This window comes from Magallana gigas, chromosome 4 (genome assembly GCF_963853765.1).
Source record: "Magallana gigas chromosome 4, xbMagGiga1.1, whole genome shotgun sequence".
Lineage (NCBI taxonomy): Eukaryota > Metazoa > Mollusca > Bivalvia > Ostreida > Ostreidae > Magallana > Magallana gigas.
Genome location: NC_088856.1, coordinates 9,320,437 through 9,341,376, shown reverse-complemented (window position 1 = coordinate 9,341,376; position 20,940 = coordinate 9,320,437). Strand labels below are relative to the sequence as shown.

The 20,940-nt window shown below is 32.4% G+C and overlaps 1 protein-coding gene and 1 long non-coding RNA gene across 2 annotated transcripts in view; both read left to right on the top strand.

Annotated features, from left to right (window-relative positions):
• LOC105339562 (uncharacterized) overlaps positions 1-20,940 on the top strand; it is a 240,410-nt gene that overhangs the window by 205,055 nt on the left and 14,415 nt on the right. The gene's annotated exons all lie outside the window — the stretch shown is intronic.
• LOC136274426 (uncharacterized) lies at positions 3,432-4,189 on the top strand. The gene is made up of 3 exons (XR_010712746.1): positions 3,432-3,604; positions 3,736-3,786; positions 3,885-4,189. It is a non-coding gene; the product is annotated as an uncharacterized lncRNA (long non-coding RNA).

Here is a 20,940-nt window from a genome sequence, read left to right as displayed (position 1 = left end):
ATCACTCGACATCGATCCATGTAACCAAATATCGACCTACAGTGAATTTTATAATTGTGAAATATGGATTCATAGTCTTTACCAACATTCAGTGATCATCAAACGTAAATTATTATTTTGATATTATTTTATCGTTGTTATTGTTATACTTTAAAGTAAGAAACAATCGATATCACTAGGGTACAGTATCCTGGTTATAAACAAAAATGTGTTATTTCATTGTTGATCATTTTTTTTTATTTTTTAAGGAGGGACCATATCTTAAATTATATAAGGTGTCAAAGTAGCGTTATGTACAATGCACTAGCTTCTCACCCCTGAGTTCGATCCTCGTTGACCAAATTTGTCAAAATCTAATAAAGCTGTTCTTTCTATATAAAATAAAATGTAAAATTGAAGAAATTGCGTCATTTGTAGATGTTAATGAATGCGCCAGCAATCCATGTAAAAACCATGCAACCTGTAATGATCTTGTCAACTTCTTCAACTGTACCTGTCTTCCTGGGTTCACAGGTGACCGGTGTCAAATAGGTAAAAAAAACATTGCTGGATACGTCAATAAATAACTTAAAATGTAATAGATTATTGTACTGTAATCTACTGTAATTAAATGTGTTAGATAATTAGGCAAACTTATGCGTTTAGAATATAACAATATACGTTTTATCAATGAGTGTGAAAAAAAGGAGATAAAATTGTAAATGTTAAAAATTGCATCAATTTCAGACATAAATGTATGCGTCAGCAACCCATGTGAGAACCAGGCTACATGTAATGATTTTGTCAACTTCTTCAGCTGTACCTGTCTCACTGGGTTCACTAGGTGCCCAGTGTCAAATAGGTATAAAAACATTGCAAGATTCATGTACCTCAGTAAATAAATTTAAAAGTAATAGATTGTTGTACTGTAATCAAATCTCCCCTCGAAAATAAATTTGATAAAACCTTTTTATGTAAATGATAAAAAAAACTTATTAATTAAGAGATTATCAAAAATTTTTTTTTTTTCATTACGATATGTCTGATAAATTAGGCATACTAATGCGTTTAGAAATAACAATATACGTTTTCTGCAGATATCAATAAGTGCAAATACTATGAGATAAATTGTAAATGTAAAAAATTGCATCAATTTCAGACATAAATGAATGCGCCAGCAACCCATGTGAAAACCACGCAGCCTGTAATGATCTTGTCAACTTTTTCAACTGTACCTGTCTCCCTGGGTTCACAGGTGACCGGTGTCAAATAGGTAAAAAAAAATGCTAGATACCTCAGTAAGTAACTTTAAAGGAAATAAATTATTGTTCTTTACTCATATCCCCCCTTGAAAATAAATACAATCAATTTTTTTTTTATAAATGATTAAAAACTTATTAAGTGATAATTTTAAAAAAAAATGCATTTAAATAAGTTTGATAAATGAGGCAAACAAATGCGTTTAGAATATAACATTATACGTTTTATTAATGAGTGCGAAAAATATGAGATAGAATTGTAAATGTTAAAAATTGCATCAATTTCAGACATAAATGAATGCGCTAGCAACCCATGTGAGAACCAAGCTACTTGTACTGATCTTGTCAACGTCTTCAACTGTACCTGTGTCCCTGGGTTCACAGGTGACCGGTGTCAAATAGGTATAAAATCATTGCAAGATTCATGTTCCTCAGCAAATAAATTTAAAAGTAATAGATTGTTGTACTGTAATCATATTTCCCCTTGAAATAAAATTTGATAAAACCTTTTTATATAAATGATAAAAGAACTTATTTTAAAGAGATTATCAAAAAAAAATTCATTTAGTTATGTTTGATAAATTAGGCATACTAATGCGTTTAGACATAATATAACAATATACGTTTTCTGCATATATCAATGAGTACAAACACTATGAGATAAATTGTAAATGTTAAAAATGCATCAATTTCAGACATAAATGAATGCGCCAGCAACCCATGTGAAAACCACGCAGCCTGTAATGATCTTGTCAACTTCTTCAACTGTACCTGTCTCCCTGGGTTCACAGGTGACCGGTGTCAAATAGGTATAAAACATTGCTAGATACCTCAGTAAGTAACTTTAAATGTAATAAATTATTGTACTTTACTCATATCTCCCCTTGAAAATAAATACAATAATTTTTTTTTTATAAATGATAAAAAACTTATTAAGAGGTTATTTAAAAAAATGAATTTAGATATGTTTGATAAAGTAGGCAAACAAATGCGTTTAGTATGTAACAATATACGTTTTATCAATTAGTGCAAAAAATAGGAGATAAAATTGTAAATGTTAAAAATTGCATTTATATCAGACATAAATGAATGCGCCAGCAACCCATGTGAGAACCAAGCTACATGTACTGATCTTGTCAACGTTTTTAAATGTACCTGTCTTCCTGGGTTCACAGGTGACCGGTGTCAAATAGGTATAAATACATTGCTAAATCCATATACCTCAGTAAATAACTTTGAATGTAATAGATTATTGTACTGTACACATATCTTCTCTTGAGAATAAATATAATTTCACCTTTTTATATATATGATAAAACACTTAATAATAAGGAGATTATAAAGAAAATGAATTTATAAATAGGTTTGATAAAATAGGCATACTAATGCGTTTAGAATATAACAATATACGTTTTCTGCAGATATCAACGAGTGCAAACACTATGAGATAAATTGTGAATGTTAAAATGTGCATCAATTTCAGACATAAATGAATGCGCCAGCAACCCATGTGAGAACCAAGCTACATGTAATGATTTCGTCAACTTCTTCAACTGTACCTGTCTCACTGGGTTCACAGGTGACCAGTGTCAAATAGGTATCAAGGCATTGCACTCATGATATCTCCCCTTGAAAATAAATATAATTTCACCCTTTCATCTAAATGATAAAATGCTCATAAAATGTAATATTATCTTTTAAAAAATAAACGAATTTATGTGTTTTAGTCTGTAAGATAAATTTGGTGTACATATTCGTTTTGATTATAACAAAATATTTTTTGCAGATAATGCAAAAACTGTGGAATAGAATGGTAAATGTTAAAAATTGCATCAATTTCAGACATAAATGAATGCACCAGCAACCCATGTGTGAACCACGCAACCTGTAATGATTTTGTCAACTTCTTCAACTGTACCTGTGTCCCTGGGTTCACAGGTGACAGGTGTCAAATAGGTAAGAAAAACAAAAAGTTAATAAATTTGAATTGCTTTAATATTGATAAATCTGTGATTCAATTCCAATGTGATATGCTGAACATTGATAGAATAACACTTGCTTGATAAAGTGTCAATCACAAAGTGATAAATCAAGAAAACAACCAATTAAAACACATAACAATATTATGGGTTCAAATTTCAGGTAATATATAGTTTACGGTTTTTTGTAGATATAAATGAGTGCGAACCAAGGCCATGCATATTTCTGTTTGATTGTGAAAATCGTATCAATAAGTACCATTGTGACTTGATAGAATGGAAACTTGCTCTAATTATTTTAACTTTTGTGATGCTGAGTTTGATTGTCATATCTGTTTTCACCTACAGTTTCAAAAGAAAAACATACAAAGATAGGGATCACACCTAGTAAGAGTGAAATAATCTTTTTAAAAAAATTCTTTTCACAATAGTTTGAATTTGTTTAAATCAAGTTAAGAACACAATACAGTCAGTTTATCATTTTTCTATCTGTATATATATGTTCATTTTTTAACCAGGTTGGCGAATTTTGTTGATATCCATAAACCTGATGTTCAGTCAAGAGTTCTGTGAGTTTTTTTATTTATCCATTTGCGTGTGGTATACTTCTATATTTCTATTAAAAATCGAGAAAAAAACATAACCTTATTCTTTCTGTTTCTTTCAGTTTCAATAGAAAAATTCCATTCAGGCGCTTTTGAACCCATTACAGAAAACTGATTGAATTGCATTTGTAAAATATACGATAGCTGTATGGATATTTCTCCTCTTTGATGACAAGTCTCTTTCTGATAAACAAAAGCTGGAATATTTGATTTTTTTTTTATATTTTCACAAATGCGAAGCACAATTAAAAATATAAAAAAAAAAATCCTGTCTCACGAGAGAGATAACTCCTATATCCATATGTAAAACATTGATTTCTGTGCCTTCTATATTATCGCTAGTGTTTATTTTCCCCGTATTAGCTGTCTCTAGTTGAAGCCAAAAAAATATTACGCAGTAAATGTAAGTCCATAAGAAATATGTACAAAAAAGGTCATCACAACAGATTTAAGTAATTTAGCCTTAATATAACATCATTTAAATAATTCTATTGTTTAAATTTTAAACCTAAATTTAAATTTGGCTTTATTAAATACATAAAATGATCGCGCATGAATAACCAGGGACGAATTACTTTTGAAAACAAATCCAAGCCAGGTTTTAAATTCATAAAATAATTGATTGATTTTGTATGTTTTAGCTGCTTTATAAATGAAATTCGCTGTCCCTCTCTAGAGGAAAGATTTTAGAGGAGGATATGTGTGTTGTCGAATTGTTTTTACACGCAAGTGCCATCCATCCATGTACTGATGGCATTCTGTAGTACTATGACAGGATACAATTTTTATATACTTTCCACATACACACATTGTATGATTTTTCAGAGTATGAAAGAATCTAGCTTTTGTTCAATGAGTAAATAAAATGATCTCACCGTTAAAAATGTAATAAGAGTGGAGGCTTAGTTGGAAAGTTAGTAACTGGGTAGTAGGGTTTATTTTAAAGTGAGAGAAGAGTGGTCGATTTTTTTTTAGATTATCTGTTTGTGTGTTCTTGTGTCAGACTGAGCACAGTGTGAGCACATGTATTAATGTATGTATGTCTGTATTAATGTATATGTGAAATCCAAAACAGGAGTTTAACACTTGTTCCAGACGTTTGTTAATATTTCTATTGTTTGATTTAATATCTGTTAATGTCATAACATTAAGTGTAACTTCAAAACAAATACAATATAATAAGCTGTAACCCATGGGAATTCTAACACCTCTGTAAAACAGAGTATCTTGTATTGCTCGGTTTTATTTCGTCATAACAACATAGTATCTAGTACGTTCGACATATCTTTTACTTTATTCTATTCAGTATATCATTATTTCGGATTATAATATCGTTATAACAGACAACTATGTCATATATAAGACTTACCTTCTGTCGTCGGTACACAATCTAAAGTTTAACTTATTAGGTCGTTCATACGAATTAGTCTCGTACACCATATCATCTCGTACCTACAACTTTGTAAGTGATATACGACGTAATAGAGAGGTTGAGATTTCAAACGTGTACGGGTACGTGTACGTGAACTAGGGGAATCACCTAAATTCTTCGCGTATTACGTCATCAGTTTTTGTGACGACATGGTTTCTACACGTTCTCTAAACTTGTAGAGTGTCGTCTACACGTAAGTACAAACGTGTAGCTTTTTACAACAAATAAAATCTTATTGATGAGTGAATGTATTCTTCTGATACAGTATATAGATTTTTAAACTTCATTTGCATGAAAATTGATAAGAAAGTTACCATTTATTTGGAATTAACTAAATAAATTCATGTCACAAAACTGCGTCGATTTACGTACACATTTATATACTACAAGTTAAGAAATCTCAACTGATAAATTACAAAAACGTGTACGTGTACGTGTAGTTTTAACACCCATACGCGTACCCGTACACGTTTAAAATCTCAACCTCTCTAATAACTTGAAAATTCGACCTGGTGAGAAATAGTGTTAATTGAAAGTACTTAGCGGTACGCTTCCCTTTTGTATATCTTTGTGATGAAATAGGATTTCATTGTAGTAAAGTTCGTTGCAACTCCCATCTGCTATGGATACGCCAACAATTTCAAACTACGTAAATAAGACATATTGCGATTAAGGTGACTTAACACCAACATGTAGCTAATTATTTCATTTTCACACTTTTAAACAGAAAAAAAAACAACAACAAAAAACCCCAAAAACAGTGGAGTACGATAGGATTCACACACGATAGGATCATCGTACAATAGAACAGGATGTAGGAGATACACGATATGAATTCATACACAATTTTTTGTTTGAAAAACTGCGGGACAGAATTTTACATTCTGTTTATTTGTTCGATATAGTATAGTTTACAGGGAACTGATCAACTTTTAAACTGAACTTGAAATAAAATTACATACTTTTTAAAGGCACGCTACGATTAACCAGATATGATAAGTTTAACCCGATGGAATTGAAGCACAATGGAATAACGCATGATAGAACAACCTACATGCGATAAAATTGGAAGACGATACGTTATTAAATTGTTAATTAACAAAAATGAATTTGATTTACCTTATTTGTACTGGATTCCAAAGCTTCACAAAAGTCCTTACAAACAGAGATATATAGAAGGTTCCGGTAAATGTTCTACCAAACCTCTATGGAGGGTAATCGTGTTCAAAAATCCAGACATGTAAATTTGTAAATCCGAATATGCAATCGTATTGATGTGTGAGCCTGAGCATGAATATGTGTAATTCTGATCGTGTAACCTATAAAACTCGGGCATGAACACGTGCAAGATTTGACTCAGTTCCTTCGCATGATGCACATTTTGCAACTTTATTGTTTACATTAGTTAATTAAACCTTCAACTTTGCACACTTTCAATCCGTAGTTTCTGCGTTTGTAACTTCAGGCTCGGCAATAGCACATCTGACATGATACAAATTGACAAATGTAAAGTCTACAAGTTTGTCGAATTTTGACATGACCTTATATGGCAACTGCCTTGCTGTATTAAAAGGCATGCCGTAACCGCCGGACCGGAATGAACGAAAACTAAACATAATATTCAGCTAAACTGTTGCAATAAGCTTTTGATGAACGACACCTTTTCTATCGAAAACACCGGTATTATTTTTAGAAAAAAAATTGAGACATGATTGAAACTGGACCAAACAGGAAGAGGTTCATGTAGAAAAAAAAATGTTGCCGATGTGACGAATGCGCTAATTTCCGTAATATAATTCTCATGGTATTATAAAAGGAAATGTCTAATATCTTATATCTCTAAAAAAAAATTGACATGTAATTTAAACTGGAATATAAGTAAATGCGTACTCTCTTCTAGAAATGAGACGGATCAAGAAATTTCCTAAGGGGGTAAATATATTTTGAGCGGCATGGGGTTCGAAGACCGCCGTGAGGTCCCATGTAACTCCATTGCTTCTGAATTCTAAGAATTTTGAGAGTGAATTTTTAACCGGGTTTCCGATTATTGAAATAGTAAAAATTGCAGACGGGCGAGTGGCTGTCAAAAAGGTACCCTTATTGTACCGATAACTCCTCGAACAGTTTTCAAGATAGGAAGTTGTTCTTTTGCAGATCATTTATACATATATATCAGAAGTATGCAAATTGCTAGGATTTTGATTTCTGATAATTTATAAAAAGCATTGCATATAGAGTACCCCATTTTTACTCTTGTTATTTTTCTGAATTAGTTAGAATAAACGACCTGCAAGGATTTGGTAATTTTTCGCGGAAAAATTTATGTTACTTTTCATGTATTTATACTTTTTGTTGTTGTGTAAGTGAAAGATAAATAATAACACAATCTTCAATAATAATAAAAAAACTAGCGCATATTTTTGTGCGCCGTAAATTGAAGTTTTACTATGGGAGGCACTGTAGCTCAAAGATCTTCCATCTGTATTTTTAGACAGGGAGCTACAGACCTGCAGCTAGTTCACAAGTGGCTGTAAAGCTGTATTATACTAGCTCTCCAGAAAATTTTTATCAGCCAACTTCACAAAGTGAGTCTGTATTGAACCGACATTCAGGACGTCATACTCAATCCCGTAATAATTGCTTAAAATAATTTCTAAGAAATGTCAATTTTTACCTGCATGATAGGCTTTTTTTCCTATATATTGCCGACAATGCAAAGAAACATTTCTTAAAATAATTTATACACATTTTAATTTCAAACTGAAAAATTAAACACATTGATGTAAAGAGATGTGTGGGTTTCCCTGTATGTTTATAAACACTGCTGACTCAGGCTCTCTGCATGCAGAGTCCGGTCTTATCAGCAACACTGACAGTGATGTAGTTAACTCCGCCATTTTTCCCTTATGTGCTCAATGTGTTTATGTGATTAATAAGTATGGTGTAATTTTTTACAACTGTTATCTAGCAGTAAAATTTGAAAACAATTATTTGTACTGAACTGAAAAGAATGTATCAACTATATAGTCAATTTTTCAGTATATCCCAGTCACTAAAAAGAAAAAAAATAAAGCAATCAGATAATACTTTATGTATTTGGATTTCTTCTTTTTCTTAATACAGATTTGATATATCTATTCCAAATATTTTTCCTAAATTGATAAGTACATTTCTTGTAATTTTTCTTTCCTTTTAAACTCCGCGGCATTCTATGGTTTGGTTTCCAAACTGACGTATATTCCCTATCAACATTCTCATTCCAGTGACAGACTGCTAAATTAGCCCTTGCATTATACTGTTCATCAGAAAATGAAATTCTTTTGTCCTGGTATACATTCACAACATTATTAAAGCTTTCAACATAATATGTATCACGACACAGTCTGTAATCTTGAGGATTTTTGAATATAACTGAATTCTTAATAACTCCTAATAAAAGTTTTTCTGCTTGTGGATTTGTTAAAACTTTCCGTGAACTTTCATAATTTGGATCCTTTCTACATCTTGATGTTGAGTGGCATGATCCATGATCGTTTTTATAATGTTGTACAATATTTAGCAATAGGGACTGAAGTTTTTGGGGGTTCTCCTCACAGTTCCTGATAGCCCAGTGAAAATGGGTGGCCACAGGTTCTACTTTGTCGTCTAGCTGGTTTGACCAGGTTTTACCCTCCATATACGCTGGCCCACATGATATTTTTTTCAAGGCTGCTTTTACAGATTTCACTGCATGCCAGGTGTCATTCTGACTTTCGGAATCACATTCTTCCCTAATAAATTTATTGATTGACAAGTTTCGATCGTGGGCATGAACACCTACTGTTGCATTTTGGTTCTGTAGATGTTGATAGATTTTTTCAGTTCCAAATCTTTCATGCCTCTGTGTCACAGAATCATCAGATTTGGTGACGTGTTCACAAGACAGAACTTTGTGGGTCTTTTCTCCAATGGCCACAACACTAGTGTCCTTTGCATTCTTCCTCCAACCATGCCTGGCATCTGTCATTATATCAACTGTGCCTAGTTCTTCATTCTCATTGGAAGCAACTTCTTCAAGGACTGAGGTATAAACCGAGTCTTCATATTCCTCCTGTATATGCATTTTAACTTTTTTAAAGAATGCATGTCTCATTTGTTTGGAAATCTTTCCGATGCCAGCGCCATCTACAAATCTGACATAATGGGATGGTAATATACCACTGCAGGAGAATGAATGGTTAACTCTGGTGTTTACCAAATATTCCTTATTTGGTAAATAAGGAGAAGAGGACCATAAAAAAGTGTGATCACAAGATCCGTCTCCAGAAAGTTTTGTAGAAATGACATGTCCTTTCTCAATGATTTTCTTAGTTTTTAGGTGTTCTTCACAGTATCCTCTGTGATGCTCAGTCACTTCTATAAGTCTCTGTAGAGATTGCTCTGCGCATAAAAACACTTTCTGATTTGCATCCTTTTTGGAGTGTACTTTTACGTAAGTACTAGGTGCCGGTAGCTTCTCTTGAACACTCTCTTGTCCATCAGCAGCTTTATCAAACCAAAGTTTGAATAAATGTTCAATAACCTGAAGATTCCCTAAGGTTTGTTATATCTTTTGTAAATTTTCCAAAACAGAATGTTTTTCATCATCATTTCCTGCGAATTCAATGCGGAAATTTGGATTTCTTTTTCTCTTTTTTGCTGGACTTGCCATATTCAATGAAAACTGAGTGCTATTTAGCAATTAGGAAAATAGGTAACTTTTGTTTAAGGATTGGTTTGTTCCATATTACATTGTGTGAAGCAAAATGGCTGGGTCGTACCTTTATGTACTGCAGTATTGTTTACTGTAAACTAACTTTGTATTCTTTTATCAAAAGAGACAAATTTTAGTCTTTTCACCAGTTTGTTTTGTAGTTTTAATTTTCACATGTCAAAATTAATTGCACACATTTTTGTTTTAATATATTGACACCCCTTTAATGAAAATGGCTCAATCTGACACCTAATCCTCTCACCATTTAGCATTTCCCCGCCAAATTCCTGATCTTTCATCTGTAGGTGACATAATCAAGCTTAGAGCAGTTTTAGGGGAGGGGGGTTCTGGGGGAGATGAAGAATAAACCAATCTTTGTTTTAAAACTTGATAGAAGACAGGGGTTTATTATATATAAACATATTTTGGATTGATATTGTAGATACATAAGTAGTTTATTTATTTGCATGTAAGTTTTGTATATTACTAGTAAAATATGTCATAAAAATAAATATCATACCCCTTATGAACCCCCGAAAATGGGCTAAATTTCTAGCATCAGGCCGGAGTAAAAATGGAGGGAACTGAGGAGAGATCTATTTTAGCAATTCATGTCACTGAAACTCAAAGAGAAACAATTCGTCATCTTTTTAATCATAATGATTGGGATTTCCAAGAGGTACCAATAGAAGAGAGCACTGACCAGAGTAATCTGTCGAATAATGATCAGGAAACTGAGGAATTCATCATTTATAAAAATCAGGAAGCAGAGGAGTGCCAGTATTGTCTGAGTCGCCCTTGTATTACCTCTGAGACAAACAGACAAATGTGGTGGATTGAGGAACCAGAAACGCCAAACAGAAGTAATACCCATCGAAGAAAGGATAAATATAAACGATTCTGGACAATGCTTTTTCATAGAAATGTTTGGGCAGATCCAAGATATAAGGAGCGAAAAAGAAGATTTCTGCAGCATGACCCCCGTAGACGAAACCATGCATACCATAGGAGAGATATTATGCCTAAATGTGTAGTTGATTTAGTGAGACGTTGGCTTCCAAATCTGAAAGACCAACCTTACATGGGTCACATGTGGGAATAATCTTACACTCACTTCCGTTATAATATTTTTTAAATTTTGTGATAGTGTTTTATTTATCATTCTCATCAATTAAAATGCTTATTTGCAACTGGAATTGTAGTTATGGATTTAATTCAAACATCAAGGTATGCTGATTTAATTGAACAAAAATATAAACATAAAATAATATCAGGGTGATATCATAATCAGAGATAAAAAAGAAAACCATTCTTCACTCTAAGTTGTGATACAAAACAAGGGTTTAATTTATTCATTTAGCAATAAAAGCAAAGGAAAGAGACATGAAAACAGTGTTTATAAGCTCCTCTGAGCACATGGCCACAGCCACTTCCTGTGTAAACAAAACATTGGTTATCTCCGCCCACAATGTCAATCACTGAGGAGAAATTCAAAATTCTGGACAGCTTCAGAACTTTATTGATCAAATACACATTTGATAATTTTTTTTCAACCATTATAAGATTGAGACTTTATTCTTAAACAAGGTAACTACTTCCAAGCCAAAAATGAGAATTTATTATATACAGGAAAAGCCTATTTTTTCAAATTTGCTTCTCAAATCTGAAAGCTGCATAGAAAATTGAATTTCCCCAACATTTTTCGATTGGCTGCTTTTTATACCTGGGCCCCGGCCTTTAACAATTTGTTGCATGTACTCTAATAACAGTGGCGTCGGAAGCAAATTGAAAGGGGGGGGGGACTAAACTAATCATGAAAAATATAGACAAGAATTCCCATAATCATAAAAATTCTAATCCGTTGGGTAGGGTATACCAATAACTCCAATCTTACCTGCCCAATTTTCCCCCCCAAATCATGAAATTCCTAATCCGTGGTGGGGGGGGGGGGTGCTAGTATACCTACTATGACTCTAATTTTCAATATCACTATTAATATTTTATTCTCTTTAAGGTCTTTTAAGAAACAATTTTGTTTGTTGCGAGGAAAAAGTAGGGGGGGGGGTTGAATCCTCTCTGTTGCTATGTTCCTAATGGTTAGGTCTAACTTGGCAAAAAAGTGTGGGGGGGGGGGGGGGGGGCTAAGTCCCCCCCTAGCTCCCCCCTCCCGGTTCAGACGCCTATTAATAAAAATGCGTATATATCTTTAAACACGTGTATTCAAACAAAGTCATTAAATGTAATTTTTTCAGTTCTATGAGGATATCTGAAGCCGATCGAATTCTTTACTCGCATCTTTTATACATTCTCTTGATAAAATGTACACCAATCTCATAATTTAATTTTCCGAAAAATAATACTCTATGAAATGTTGTTATCCAGAGATAATATGATTATAGGCTTACCTAATATTTTTTTTATTTATTCCGTCCCTATTCCGGCGATTACGGCATGCCTTTACCTGCAGCTAGCCTTTTTCCATCAGTGACGTCATTGTTTCCATATAAGGTCATGTCAAAATTCGACAAGCTTGTAGACTTTACATTTGTCAATTTGTATCATGTCAGATGTGCTATTGCCGAGCCTGATGTTACAAACGCAGAAACTACGGATTGAAAGTATGCAAAATTGAAGGTTTAATTAACTAATGTAAACAATAAAGTTGCAAAATGTGCATCATGCGAAGGAACTGAGTCAAATCTTGCACGTGTTCATGCCCGAGTTTTATAGGTTACACGATCAGAATTACACATATTCATGCTCAGGCTCACACATCAACACGATTGCATATTCGGATTTACAAGTTTACATGTCTGGATTTTTGAACACGATTACCCTCCATAAACCTCTCTCTTTACTCCTTACTAAAATTCTTACAATAGTGAAGAAGAAACTTCTAGAGTACTGAGCAATAATATACTCCAAAAATGGTGTGAATCAGATGTGGATACTAAAAAACTCTAAAGAATTATTAGAAACTTTGAGGTCACAAAATCTTGCCAAAATCAATAGCACCAAAACATACGATTTTTCAACGCTTTCTACAACCATTCCCCATGACAAATAAAAACTTGGCTTTTTGATATCATCGACAGTTGTTTTTTCAATAAAAATAGAACTCACCTTGTCATTGGAAATCTAAATGTTTATTTTGTTAAGAACCATTCTGATTGCACACACAAATACTCTGAAGTTCACATTAAAAAGATACTTGAGTTTCTGATAGACAACATCTATGTAGTTTTTGGGAATCAAGTCTTCCAACAATATGTTGGAATTCCCATGGGTACCAATTGTGTCCCATTGTTAGCAGACCTATTTTTGTAATTCTTTTTAAAAGAATCAGAATTTATTCAAACATTTGTACGTGAAAAAATAACTCACTCGCTGTGGCCTTCAAACCCAACATTCAGATATATCGACGACGTACTATCAATCAACAATTGTTATTTTCATACTTATGTCGACTCGATATATCCCAGTGAACTTGAAATAAAAGATACCACAGAGTCTGTGTCTTCTGTTTTACATTTGGATATTTTACTGGAAATGGACTCTGATGGTAACCTTACAACAAAACTTTATGATAAACACAATGACTTCAATTTTTCTGTAGTCAACCTTCCTTACTTATGTAGCAATATACCTTCATCACCTGCATATTGTGTTTTTGTCTCTCAGTTTATTCGATACGCAAGGGCATGATCTTCGTATGAACAGTTTCTAAGGCGAGGCAAGCTACTGACAAACAAGTTGATAAAACAGGACTATCAACAGTCTTCTTTGAAGTCATCTTTTCGTAAGCTCTATTGTCGTTAAAACGTTTTTGATACTAATTGGTAGACCATAATTAATCACCTAATTGTATACGGACTTTCCGTTTCTTTCCCGATTACGACAAAGAGCACACGGCGGGTGTGACCGGTCAGCATAGGATGCTCACTCCTCCTAGGCACCTGATCCTACCTATGCTTTTGCTCTGCTTTGACTTGTTATTTCGTTTTTATGGATTTTTGAGATGGTTGACAATTTTTATTGTCATTTTTTCATTGTTAAAATATGACGTTGCAGGTAATATAAACATAAAAGTTTTTTATTTTCTTTTTATTAAAATATGTATGATATGAATAAGTTGAAACAAAGAAATAAACACTAAAAGACTTTGTTACAAAATTAACAAAATAAAAATTATTTTCAGATTGTAATTTTAAAGTTACATGTATACTCATCCAATAAATTAAAAATTAACAAAATTACACAAGCAAAGGTTATTTGGATCCGCAATAAATATTTAAATAATGTCCTCCCATGGTCGAAAATCTTCAATAATGTTTCATAAATTCCATATACAATGCTAGGTATCATGCTTAAACTATTATTGGGTCAGGGACGTCATAATTTTTATCATCTTTACACCCATGTTACAATATAAGTAAAATTAAAAGGTTTTGGTTAAAACACTTATAAGAATCCTCTTATTAAAATAATTTATAAAGTAATTGAAAGATATAAAGCTCCCTTATAGATAGGTTTATTTAAACAAAGCGGACTGAGCCGAATGCAATTTTAACCCTTTTCAGCATCACTGACAGTAGTGGATGAAACAGGACTTTTGGCCTTATAGGCTTAATAGTCTTCCAGGGCCCAGCTTTTCAAAAGGTATATAAATTTAACTCTGAGTTAAGGAAAACGACGTTTGAAATCCTATCAAGTAATTAACTAACGCAGTGTTTAAATTCTGTTCATAAAAAATAATTTAGCTCATTGAATAGCTAACTCTGTGTTAACTGAGGAAACCACTTGGTAATCACTTTGCCACCCTTACTGCATTTTTACTTCCTATATATGAAGAATAAAGATATTGCTTCACAAATCTTTTCTTTTTTGTGCTGTCTATATATTCAAAACTTGATTAGTTGATCAATGTTATATCACAAATGTTATAGCTCCAAAGCACCATTATAAATTATTTTCAATATCTAAATCAATAAGGTACATTCATCATTAAACACAAACAAAAACCTTAAAAGTTTTTGTCATTTTGTATAAGAATAAGAGGGTTTATGTAATTATCAGAAAAGTATACACCATATTTGCAAATTCCATTGAAGCTTAAGTTATATATGTTCATTGAAGTTAACCCACCTGTTTCACTCTTTTTAACACAGAATCATAGGATTCTCTTTCTTTAAAATATCTGAACTAAATATTTTTTGTTGTCAATAGCTGTAAGCCTCTTCTTATAAGAAACCTTACTCAGTACATCAAACATATTCATGATAAAGGTATCGCATAACTTATAGAGACCCGCTTGTACATATGTATACCCTAATCCTATCTATTGATTTTCATAAAAAAGTGGTTTTGAAATCTTTTACCTTATATTATGAAACTTTTGGCAATTTCTTTCGGTCAGTTCTCGCATATAGCAGTCATTCACTGACACTAAAAATTGCCTTTTTCATAAGTTGGATGATTTTGTTTGACATTAACATTTTTCAGTGATAAATGTGCATACTGTCCTGCATGTGATATTTTTCCATGAAAAAGTACGCTTATCAATCATATCTCATTGTAATCGATAACTTTGTGTGTGTTTTTTTTAATTGTTCAAATTCTTTATTTCAATTAAGTATTAAATTACTAGCAATGAGCTACTGTATAAACAAAATTAACTCATATTACAAATGACAATTTTAAAATATTTTTACCTTATATAATCACTACTGCTATGTTTAACTTTAAATGCTAATATATATTTCCAAATCATTCTGTATATAAAACATTGTCATCATTTGTACAAGATTTTTGAATATAAATTTAATGAGTGAAATACAAATAATGGTTATCCCAGAATATGAAAATATTTTTTTTCCCATAAATAATACTAGGTATCAGTCCTCCTTAAGTTTCACACCTGAACACTTTAATGGGCATCAGCTTTGAAAGACTCAGTGTAAACCTGTTAAACTAGTTTAAATCTCAAATATTCATACATGTATCTAATTAATATAAAATACGTTTTATCTAATAAAATCATATCAACAGGTCTTTTTTTATCATTTAGAAACAGAACTAAGAAGAATTTGCCAAAATAATATTCGTTTTTTTTTTTAAAGCTATACACGCTATAATTTGCGTCAATTTTGAATGACAGTGAAAACGCATGTGTTTGTCTACTTATAAAAGTTATCCTTAATCTGTAAATTACAAGGGTGAATTCCATCTCGTTACAAAGATATAGATTTTTAATTGTTTATTTTCCTGCCAGGAAAATATACCTTTTCATGAATATTGATGAAGGAAGAGCAAACCGACCTCATTGCGCATGTCCGCGGAGAACTAGGTGGTCGTTATTGTTTGCCTACTTAAATGTCCAACTTGATTTTTATATGCTTAACAGTTGTTAATTTGAAATACATACATGTATAATGAGTAAAATACGCTTGCCATTCACGATACCCTTACTTCTGCATTAACACTTATAGGATCTATAAATAGCACATAGGGGAAAAACACAGGTCTACGTTATTTTTTTAAAGGAAGTATTCATATCTACTCACAGGCTTGTATTTTTTTCTTTTGTTTGTACTCGTATATCGGACAAACTTATGCTTTACTGAAAATATCCTTTCCTTTGTGAAACTATCACAATTATGAAGATGTTGACCCTTCACCAGTTTTGGTATGATAGGCTAAATTTAGCTGTCGATATCACGTGATAGATTGATATTCACGAGGAGGCATTACTTTCCTGGCAGGAAAATAAATATTTTTTATTGTTTAATATTTGATATATTTGTTACGTGATCGAATTGAGCATTATAATTAACAGAATAAAGGTAACTTTTATTAGTAATCAAACACATACATTTTCCCCTTTATTCAAAATTGACGCAAATTATAGCGTGTATAGCTTTAATAAATGAAGAAATTTAGTATATCAACTGCATATTTGTTTTTCCGGAAAGGTAACTCATGCGAAATGAAAGATAATTTCTTAGGTAGAATTTTTGTGACTTTTTTGTGACAAAAGAAGGAACCCTTCCTTACATTTTACTTATTGTACTGTATTCTCTTGATACCAAACTTTGTTTTTATATATATGGTATATATTTTTAATTTTATTCTCTGATAACAAAATATTGTTTTTCTGAACAGTGTGTGATCTCTTCTCTAAATCATGAGCATCGTCAATTTTTGAGATTATGTTATTGTATGAGGCAATAAAATAAATTTATCTTTATATCACAAGGTAAACTGTTTTATGAAAATGTGCATTAGAAGATTATAAAAATGTTGACATTTTGTTTAGAAGACGGTTTGTGAACCTTAAGGTACATCACTTACATTTTTTTGTATTTTAAAAATACACTACATCACAAGGTGGCTATTTAAATCTTTTGTTATATTGTTTGTATTAATCAGTTAGGTTAGAAATTGGTAATCGTTAAAGAATCCGGCTTGTGAACCGCAGATCATGAGTTTAAATCCGCCTTTGGCTTTTGTCTACTCAATGTGTGTTTTTTTAAAACATAATGTTTTTATCTAAAACTGCATATTCTATATTATAGACTTTATCCATAATTTTATCCATCATATTCAAGCAATTGACTGCTGATTTGTGATACTATTTCAAGGTGTAGAGAGCAACCTTAAGATAACACTCGAAAGGGTTTACTTATCATTTGACTAAGTCGAACTTGTTTTTACTTAAAATGTAAAAAATATGTGTTTGAATGCAGGAACTCCAATAAAGACAAAGCGTATAAATCTAAAGGTACAATCTTAAAATAACCGAAAATCTTACAATGCAAGAGATTGAACGAGCTTAATAAAATATGTATACGGTCATATTGTAAGGAACAATATTTACTATATTTCCAGACCTCGCATTATTTTAAGAAGGAAAATATTAAATGCGAGTAGACTTTGAGGTGAATCAAATGCAAAGAACAATGTAATAATTGTATGTGATATTGCTTAACTTGAATATTTTATTCCTATTACACCGGCCACTAGAGGGTCAGCTATATGATACGAAGGTTAATGAGCTGTGTATTTCTGCGGAGGTATTTTGAACATCTTACCCATTTAGACTTTTTTATACAACGATTTTAATCTGTGCTCAGAGTAAACGTCTGAGAGAAAGACTCAATAATGATTATGTTGTTTGTTTAGAAAGTTGACTCTAGTTGTTGAATGTTTATCTAAAATGAATGGTATTAGTGTTTCGTATGCATTTCCAAACAAATTTAAAAAGCTAATAAAATTCAACGAAAATGTAAAGTGTTTCCATTCCGTTATGTACTTAGATCGGAATTGTAATCATGGTGTTTAATTGGAGTCATTAAAATTGAATTAAAGTCTTTATAAACGTGGTTTATTTGACGCCATGGATTTCTTTCCATCATGTATCGACAAACCCAAAAATTATTCGGCGTTATTAATCCAATATGCAATTTTCAAACAAATCTGTTAGTGGTTTTTGTGCACTGTAATTGCACCAGTAGCCTTGTTTCCATGTGATAGCGTACATATAATATTATTGGATGAACTGTACTTTTTACAGAGGTAACTAACGATAACAGTAATATGTTTAATATGTTTTACGGTGCGACCGTTTGGGCGAGCGGAGTAGGTGATCAAAAATGAATTATGATAAATCAATAAAAATAAAAGTAGTGACGTAAAGTACACGTAAATGAAGAATGCAAAATAAAATAAATATACCAATTTTCCAGTAAATTTTTATTATTCATAATTCATAAGATTTTTTATTTATTTATATACCAATCTGATTAAAATCAGATCTTAATAACCCTCCGAAATTCTGATAGTCGCTGAATAAAGTGTAGCGACATCAAAATTTGTCGGAGCGGATCAAAAGTCTTTGATCAGATTGTTTATATACTGGTCGCACGCCAGTATAGAATTTATCTCAGATAAAATGTTGTTGAATAATAAAGATTTTAACATAATGTTTTAACATAATATTTCCTCTTTCCTTGCAGCAGACATTTTTCTTAAACAAATAAAAATTGACTTATCACAGAATCCCCCCCTCCCTCGTTTAAAAAGAAATCAAATTTACGTATAAAAAAATGTGTTGATCACATAAGGAAAATGGATCCCCCTGTAGCATGTAATACCGTAAATAGTAGTGAAAATAAAGACACTTTTGAGCAGCTAAAGAGCTAAAGGCATACCACGCACTCCCCATTCCTCACCCTGATTAGAATTTTCCTGATTTTGAGAATTTTATTTTTCTTTTTGCTTGTGAAGATTTTTTGAATGATGTTGCCACGCCCCATTTAAAAAAACGTCCCTGGAAATTATCGTAAATACAGTGAATAAAATAAATGTGAGCATTGATCCAAATGAGAGCAAGTTACAGCTGTTTCCTATCTCTGAAGAAATGTCTCGATTCGTTAGCTCTGCAAGATTTTGAGAAGATTTTGGTATTTATATTTCAGCAGATTTACAATAACTACTTAGAGTTGTTTCCCCTTATTGTGACGTCAAAGTTCACGTCGGTCAAGTGTAGTCTGTCTCTTAGAAAACACACTAGAAAAAACTACGCGAAAAATATTGATTGTTTACTTAAAAAGCATGATGTTCTGGAAATTACACAATTTATCTGTTTCTCAAAAGTTTTACTTTGATTCTCGCGAGATGGTATCCAGTCGAGTGAGAACGGCCGACATTGAGGAATTGCATTGTGGGTCGAAATTTACTGACTCCGAAAAATTCTGTCGGATCAATGTGCAAGAAATCCATTGTGACGTCACTCGAAAGGACGATAACTCCGTTAGTCTTAAAAGTAATGGAAATTGGCGTTGTGTTATTTACAATGCATGTACATAGTCTTTTATCTTGTTCTCGTGAGAGTGTGAAATGGGAAACCATAATTACAGGGAACTACTGGGACGATTAAAACAAGGCATTACTGGTCCGATTTACTGACGCCAAAAAAATCCGTTGAATGAATGTGCAAATAGTCCGAATTTTCTATTCACACACGCCTTGCCGGTAGAGCTCGCTTCGCGCCTGCGCTCGCTATAATTCTTTGTTGGACAGCTCTGGTACCCTCTACTGAGTCATGTGTCGCATGTTTTAGCCTGATCCTGTGTCTGCAATGAAGGCCCTGATACTGCAAGCAGTTAGCTAGTCATGTAATGCTTGTTCCATCTATTTAACCTTTGTAACCTTAAAGCCATGTATGAATGAATATATTATGCGTAAGTGTTGCATCCTACCCAGGTGGGAGACTCAAAGACTCGGGACTCGGAGACTCAAAACCTTCATCACAATATTCTTTCTGACAGTTCTGACAGTTTTGTTGCTTTATTTAGAAATAAAATATAACTGGAAATTGAACACTAAATGTTCATTCATTATCACGTAGATGGGCTGATCAGTCGGAACTGTCAGTCATAAGTAAAATGTTGTATAATCCCTTGTAAAATGATGTTAGAAAGAATTTTATTTTTGGTTTTGACTCGGTTTATATATCTTTAATTTAGGCTGCTTTTAACTGATGTTGTAACTTTGGCAAAACTATACGATGACGCTTTTTGATAAACTGCTTGTGAAACAACTATTGGACTTAGTGACTACTGAGTTTGGGTCGTACCTCCAGGAGATTAAAAAAACGGACGTCTTACAATCAACATATGTCTAAATATAAAGAGGAAAGCCAAATCATATTCGGCGAGCTAAAAAATTTCATTCTAAATGATAAGGGGCAAAGCTTAGGCATGATTGAAACGTTTCAAAGTCTATGTTTCTATTTATAGTTTTAAAAATACCTCTTTAGCATTGGCCAAAAGTACGACTCGAATTGTTAGCACACGAATACCTTGGAAGAAATGATACATTACAATTTCATCCTATTTCCTCTAAATTGAAATTTATGACCGTGAACATATTTCAGCTGTAAAAAAACTTTTGT